Raw genomic sequence first — 7,936 nt, forward strand, 5'->3', positions numbered from 1 at the left:
TGTCTGTATGGAAAATTTTAAATCTCCATCTATTTTCATACGGAGCGGCACATGCTGTCTATGTATAGTTTTGACCGTGATCAAACAGCAGATATATGAAACTGTTTGAAAAGCAGACAGCTCTATGCGGTGTAGGTCTGGAAAAATGGAAAATCTCCTTGGTTTGTTTTTCCAGAGTCACACACAGATAGCTTGTATTTGTCCGTGATACCATCCGGTACACGGTAGTGTGTGAGGAGCGTACACCGCTATATGGTGTCTGTATGGAAAATTTTAAATCGCCGTCTATTTTTATACAGAGTGACACACGCTGTCTCTGTATAGTTTTCACCGTGATCAAACAGCAGATATACGAAAGTGTTTGAAAAACGGACAGCTCTATACGGTGTAGGTCTGGAAAAATGGAAAAGCTCCTCGGTTTGTTTTTCCAGAGTCACACACAGCTTATATTTGTCCGTGATACCAGCCAGTACATGGTAGTGTGTGAGGAGCATACACCGCTATATGGTGTCTGTATGGAAAATTTTAAATCTCCGTCTTTTTTTATACGGAGTGACACACACTGTCTCTGTATACTTTTGACCGTAATCAAACAGCAGATATACAAAACAGTTTGAAAAGCATACAGCTCTATATGGTGTAGGTCTGGAAAAATGGAAAATCTCCTCAGTTTGTTTTTCCAGAGTTACACACAGCTTGTATTTATCCATGATACCAGACGGTACACGGTAGTGTGTGAGGAGCTTACACCGCTATACGGTGTGTGAAAAAATGAACGCTCGGTAACTGACCAGAACAAAATAATAAAAGTTGGAGTGCTTTGAAAAAAGCAGTTTGAACAGCAGTGTGCACACAGCAATGCAGCTATCAGGTAGCCTTAAAAGACAGTCTAATCACCACCAGTGCTGCTGCACACAACAAAAATCCTTCCCTTTCACTGCACACTAACTGTACAGTGAAAAGCGCTATCAGCAGAAGCTATTTTTTTTTCTTCTTCCCTGCCTAACGCTCTCCCTATTCAGAATCAGCAGCAGCACCTCTCCCTATTCTAAGATCGGCAGAAGTAAGATGGCGGTCGGCGGTCACGGCCTTTTATACCCACTGTGACGCCACACAAAGCCAGCCAATCACTTCAATGCCCTTCTCTAAGATGGTGGTTGCCGCTGCCCTTGTCATCGCGCTGCCCACAGTGTGCGTCCTCCATCATTGGCTGAGAAAATGCGCTGGAAGCATTATTTGAAACGCGACTTTGGCGCTCGGATCCGCGACCTCATGGCTGACCTCACGCTATGGTCGGGTTTCGATCGGCGAAACCCGACTTTAGCTAAAGTCGGCGACTTTTCAATTTGACCGACCCGTTTCGCTCAACTCTACTCTTCATTGCCTGCCAAACACTGCTCTGATGCTCTGCAGTGCAAAAGCATTGCAGAGTAACAGATCAGCAATCTGTCAATGTATAGATGGTGTCCCATAGTGCCACAAGACAGTGTAAAAAAGTTAAAAAAAAGTTATTAAAAATTGTAAAAATATATAAAAAAAAAACAAAATACAGTAAATACATTTACAGTGGGAGGAATAAGTATTTGATCCCTTGATGATTTTGTAAGTTTGCCTACTGACATGAGCAGTACATAATTTTAATGGTAGTTTAATTTCAGCATTGAGAGATAGAAGATAATCATTAAGATTTTGAGGTTGTTGCTTGGCAACTCAAAGCTTTAGCTCCCTCTATAAGTTTTCTAAGGGATTAAGGTCTGGAGATTAGCTAGGTCACTCCAAGACCTTAATGTGCTTCTTCCTTTGTTGCCTTGGCTATATGTTTTGGGTCATTGTCTTGCTGGAAGACCCAGCCACGACCCATTTTTATTGAACTGGCAGAGGGAAAGAGGTTGTCACTCAGGAGTTTACGGTATGAGAATGATATTGGGGTCTTGTGTAATTTACCCAAGACCTATTAAAGCTTTCAGCACGTCTACACAAATACTAATAATTAACAGCCGAGTACAATCTGATTGGTTAACGAATATGAATATGATTGGTTGGAACCATTTATGCTTACTGTTGAATGATCAATTGTCCAATGAAATGTGATGATGTAATGTTACCGCCTACTCAAATGAGCATATAAGCTACCTAATTAAATCAGGAAAGGGGGAACATCCTGCAGATACATACCCTGTCTCTGTGTGTTTGTTCTCCGCTACTCGAGTAGGCCTCAGACCATAATCTGGCAACCTTCCAGCATATCGATCTCCCATTGAGAGATAAAGATCAAATCACAAACTCATCAGTTGGCGTCCCTGGGTGGGCTGGTTACAACAGAAGACCCCAGTATCCTGAAATCCGGCACCCGCAGACTGACGGCCTAGAGGACACACAGATCAAAATCACCGGTGAAGGTAAGAGCCATTGATTCTTACAAATTCTGTGTCTCCCCTCTGCTAAATGCTCTGAACCGGCTTTTGGGGTACAGTATAGTCTGTCTTCTTACATACCAGCGCTAAGAACCGTAGAATATCCTTGTGATACATAATACGTATGCTGGAGGGAGAAACCTAAAAGCTGCTACGTATGATTGCGCATGAATGATTGAACCAACCTTGAGGGTACTAGGAATTCTTTACTGTGTTTTTGCCCCTTGGGAGCGTCTCTCCATGGTAACTGGCTAGCCAGGATTCATGTGAGGACACGTCTCTGGCGGCATACGCATAAAGAAGGCTGCGTACGTCCTCTCGGAGAGTGCTAGAGGTACTATTACGGTGTTAAAAGCCGTTACAGACAGGATAGGTCTATCCACCTTCTATTCTGTCTGATACGCACAAACTGCCCTCTAATGGTGCTAAAGAACTTTGAGGTAGTAGGGATTACATTAGCCTGCATACTAATGATAGCTTTAGTCTTCTGGTTGATAAATAAGATCTCTGAGTATACAAGGCTCAGCAGGTTTAGTTGAGGGAAAAGATTTTTACTGGGCTAATAAGAAAATTTGGGTCATATTAGTCTGCCTATAGTTAATTGGATTTGCTCTCTGGTTGATATATAGAATTGCTGAATACGCTAGGACTAATTGTAGAGAAGTGCCATCTCATACTGAGTACGTAGAGATTTAGTGTTAGATGACCAGGAGGGTCATGGCCAGACCACTAAATAGTTAACCTTCTTATCAAGGTTCCCATGGGTTTGATGCCTATCAACTGATCAGTTTCAGTTTAGGACACGCAAGTTCAAACATTGAGCGGGAACCTCATAAAACAACGGTACGCAGTCTATGTCGGCATAGATATTGCTAAGCAGGAGTGATAAAGAAGAAGTAGACTTGTTGAGATGTGGGCACACAGTAATAGCGTATATTAAGAGAATAAGTGAATAGCAACCAGAGAAAGAGGCAGATAGAGAGATACGGTCTAGGTGCGGCCTGTACATTGAGTTAGCGAAGTGCAGTCAGTACGGGTCCGCAAGCCATAGGCATTTTACACTTTAGGACAAGCCAGGAGAATTTTTCGCCCCAATACAGTCAAGTATCAACCAGAAAAAACATAGATAGGATTTTTAGCAGGAGCACCAGGAGGTGATAAGCTTAAGGAGTTAACAGTTTACTGAATCTGTGTGAAGGAATGTGAATGACCTTTGAGACTCTCTGCTGATAAGTGGAAGTGCATGATCTCATGTGTGAAATTCTGTTGTATTGCTTGCCGTGTGTGTGGGTGTGTGTGAGCCAGCTATTCCATGAGAAAATGTCGTGCCCTAATTGCACATTTGGATTAATGTTGCTTATATCTCCTGAAGGTTGGAGAATTGTCAAAATTATACCAGGAGGGTATATCCAACAGCTCACTGGTTTTGGATTTCTGTCAGACAGATTTCCAGAGTATAAAGTGTTTAGGCTCAATGTGCATGGTATTCCTGCAATTCCCTGGGTCGACGGAATTTCATTAAGTGACATAGAAAATTACAATCTTGTCAGATGTCCATTAAATAACGGGCAACCGGAGACGTACCTGGTTGAAGCGCAGCTTGCAGCTCTGCTCACTGGATTCACATTATAGCATAATACGTATTTGTAGAAGGTGTACAGCTAGTTTTTCATAATGTCAAGTTTTTTTAGAATGCATGTTGATAAGAAAAAAAGGAGAGGCAGATGGTTCAAGGTACAACGTTGCCTTTGACTTGAAGCAGTGTTAGATATCCATGGAAGGCAATTGTCAGGTAGTAAAGATAAGGAATGCTTTTAGTATGTGTTAGAAAGAGGAAAAGGAAAAAAACAAAAAAAAAAAAAAAACAAAGAGGAAATCCCGTTATATGTGTAATGGAAATCCACCACTCTGCCCCCTATTCGGTATTAATATGGTGATTTCCAAAGGGGGGGAGAAGAGAGGAGAGTCAGCTATTTTTAAATATTTTTAATCCATAAAGGTATCTCTCATTAATCTGGATTTTGAGTTTTTCTTTCCGGAAGGTCCAAGAACCTGGTTGTATGGCGATCACACAGCATGAGATAGTAGAAAGCAGAACCACTCCTCCCTCATAACTCTACAGGGGAGGTGGAGTTGACGGCACTCATTGAGGCGTTTAGGGGGCTTTAAGGTAAGCAAGACACCACATATACAAGTCATTGTTTTCAGGTGAACCTACAACTGCAGCCCCATATGGGGAGAAAAGGTCTTTTCTTACATCAACAGGCCCTGGAAGAGGTTGCCATAGTGGAAGTGAGGGTACATATGAGAAGGAACCCGTGGAGCACGAAGCAAACAAAGTGGCTGGGAATCAGCCAGAAGACCAAGGTACTGGGAGACCCCTGAGGCGCCTCCACTGGTCATGGTGAGCATTAAAGATAACCAGTTAGACTTAAGTATCTTACAGGCTCTGACTCGGTCACCAACCGGGGAAGAGACTGAAGTCTGGTCGGAAGCTGGAGCTCAGAACCGTGGATGGTGGGACAGTGGGTATGTTTGCCAAAATCCTTGCACCATGTGATGGCTCATGACTCAACGGACGTGAGTGAAGACAAAAACTATGTGCTCTGAAGAAAGATGCTGGGTCCACCTGTTTAGCTTTACATTAACATAGATTAGATGCGCACAACACAGATAGACTAGAAAGATGCCATAGACATACACGTGCGCCTGGGCCCTCCTATCCGTTTCAATGACTGCAGATTGACTTCATACAGGCTGCCCAAGGTAAGATGTATGAAGTATGTGCTCGTGTGTGTTGATCTCTTTTCAGGGGACTGGAGGCCTTCCTGATGTCAGAAGCTACCACAACTGAGGTACTCTTTTGTCCACATAGATGTTGTGACTATTTGACAACCCCTGCAGCAGGTCCGGAGTCCAAAAGGGACTCCCATTTGTGTATAAATAAGTTTTTGATTCTATTTTAGTTAATCCAGACATTGGTTGCTGACCAAAAGACACGAAGACCACTGGAGCCACTGGTTGATGGTCCCCGCTAAGCCACATCCGTAGAGTTAAACGGAAGACCGGTCTACACAAGCTACTATGAGGTCCTGGAGTGGAAGAATATGGGTCCTGTCCCTGATGATGTTGGCAGCTCTACTGCAAGAAGGACAACTGGACGAGACACTTCAGAATAGCACATCAGTAACCTTGTGGTTTGACACCAAGGCAGCAACAGCTACATTTAGGGTGGACTTGTGTCGGATAGTGAAGTGTCAATGGAATCTTAAATTTGGGAAGAAGAGTAGCAACCCCAATTATAAATATCTAACAGGAGTTGAAGGGGCGGTGGTATATATCTGTGTAACTAGACCTGGAAATGAGAACTGTAATGCTTGGTCAGATGCAGCTTGGAACACGGGAACGTCATGGGGGTATAAGCCAGAGGAAGCCATGACTCGTGTTAGTTCATCAGGAAAGCCTCTCCTCAAGAGGATGAATATTGCTGTACCCATTCCAAAATGGGGTTGTGATCCAGAGGTTTTGGACTGGAGATTCTCTTGCAATCCTCTCCTCATAACACTGGATGAACCCTCTCTTGGAGATGAAGGTCTCTATGTATTGGGACTGTATACCCCAGGTAGACAGGTTCAGCAGGGAACATTTTGGTTAAAAGCTGTTCCTGCACAGGACAAGGAACAAGAGGAGGACAAACCCCAAAGGTCAGGAGAAATGTTGGATGTTGATGGAATTGGAGAATTAGGCTATGAGGAGAAGTTAGCCGTAGAAACAGGCTACACAGAGAGGAATGAATGGTTGCTATGGATGAAGTATACTACAGAGCAAAATAACAAAACTGATTGTATTGCATGTGCAACCGCTAGGCCCCATTTAGGGACTATTCCCCTCAGATATTCAGAACAGGATCAAGTTGACTTACAGTGTATTCTAGCTTTGTATAATGCCACATATGACCCTAGTGATAATGTTCTGTGTCAATCTCTATCAGTCCGGTATCCAATAGCAAAAATTGATCAGGTACCACCTAGAGTTTATGCATATCCAGGTGACTACACTTGCTTCCTGAGAACAGGACCAGGAAGATGGGTAGGAAATCTAACTTCAGAGTTTTGTCACAACACCATCCCAATAAATACAGATACAGGAGGTTTTAAAGCCAGTTGGTTTCAAAACCAAACTATAGCAAGGAGTGACATATGGTGGTTATGTGGAGATATGAAATTGAGGCCTAGGTTGCCACCAGGTTGGGTTGGCAGCTGTGCTCTAGTTCAAGTGCTCATGCCATTTAAAATAATTTCATCAGAAGAGATTAAAGGAGGTGGAATGAATGTTGAAACCCTACACAGAAATAGAAGGTCAGTACCTGCTGGGTCCTTTGATCCTAGAGTTTATATAGACAATATAGGGGTACCCAGAGGGGTACCGGATGAGTACAAGGCCAGGAACCAGATAGCAGCAGGTTTTGAATCAATTTTCTTTTGGTGGGTGACACTTAATAAAAATGTGGATTGGATAAATTATATTTACTATAATCAGCAAAGGTTTATAAATTACACAAGGGATGCAGTAAAAGGGATAGCTGAACAATTAGGCCCAACTTCTTTAATGACACATCAGAATAGGATGGCTTTGGATATGTTGCTAGCGGAAAAAGGGGGCGTGTGCAAGATGTTTGGAACGTTTTGCTGTACCTTCATCCCCAATAATACAAGTCCAGATGGGAGTATCACCAAGGCGTTGGAGGGTCTTACATCCCTGTCCGAAGAATTGGCAGAAAATTCGGGTATCAACAATCCCTTCATGGACTGGTTGGAATCCTGGTTCGGTAGATGGAGTCATCTTGTGTCCAGCCTCCTCATCTCTCTGGCAGTAGTAGCAGCAGTACTTGTGACCTGTGGATGCTGCTGCATACCATGTATCAGAGGACTACTTCAAAGACTGATTGATGCGTCTATTACTAAAACTATGTATATTACAATGAAACCTTACAATAATGATTATGAGCAAATGGTTTGAGGTTGAGAATTAGATATGATCTCCCTTTCCCTATGGGGAATTCGGCAGAAGAAGGGTTAGGAAGTCCGACACTGGCATTAGGCCTTTGAATGTACCTATATGTGAATGGTAGAGTCATATCTGTTCTCAAAAGGGGGGACTGACAGGGAATTCTGTATGTCCTTTTAATATCAATGTATTTCTGGGGTCTTACATGCATACTCTGTATATGAAAATGCTGTCCCATGATAATGATTACCTATAACCTTATTCTTCATAAGAAATTGTACGTGATGGATAAACTGTTTACTGCACCCAGTTGGACATTGAAACTACACGTCCACATATTAGGTAGATACTGGGGCCATGAATACTTAGTAAGACAGGTTAATGAGGCTAATGGAGCTATAACTGTCATGAGGCTAGATTAATGAGAATGATATTGGGGTCTTGTGTAATTTACCCAAGACCTATTAAAGCTTTCAGCACGTCTACACAAATACTAATAATTAACAGCCGAGTAC

At 42.7% G+C, this 7,936-nt stretch overlaps 1 long non-coding RNA gene across 1 annotated transcript; it reads left to right on the forward strand.

Moving 5' to 3' along the window:
* The first annotated feature begins 2,194 nt into the window (after nucleotides 1-2,194).
* On the forward strand, nucleotides 2,195-7,696 carry LOC141083681 (uncharacterized). Its single transcript, XR_012230789.1, has 2 exons — nucleotides 2,195-2,399; nucleotides 5,381-7,696. It is a non-coding gene; the product is annotated as an uncharacterized lncRNA (long non-coding RNA).
* Nucleotides 7,697-7,936: the final 240 nt, after the last annotated feature.

This window comes from Dendrobates tinctorius, unplaced genomic scaffold (assembly GCF_039654945.1).
Source record: "Dendrobates tinctorius isolate UK_male_01 unplaced genomic scaffold, ASM3965494v1 ptg000020l, whole genome shotgun sequence".
Classification (NCBI taxonomy): domain Eukaryota; kingdom Metazoa; phylum Chordata; class Amphibia; order Anura; family Dendrobatidae; genus Dendrobates; species Dendrobates tinctorius.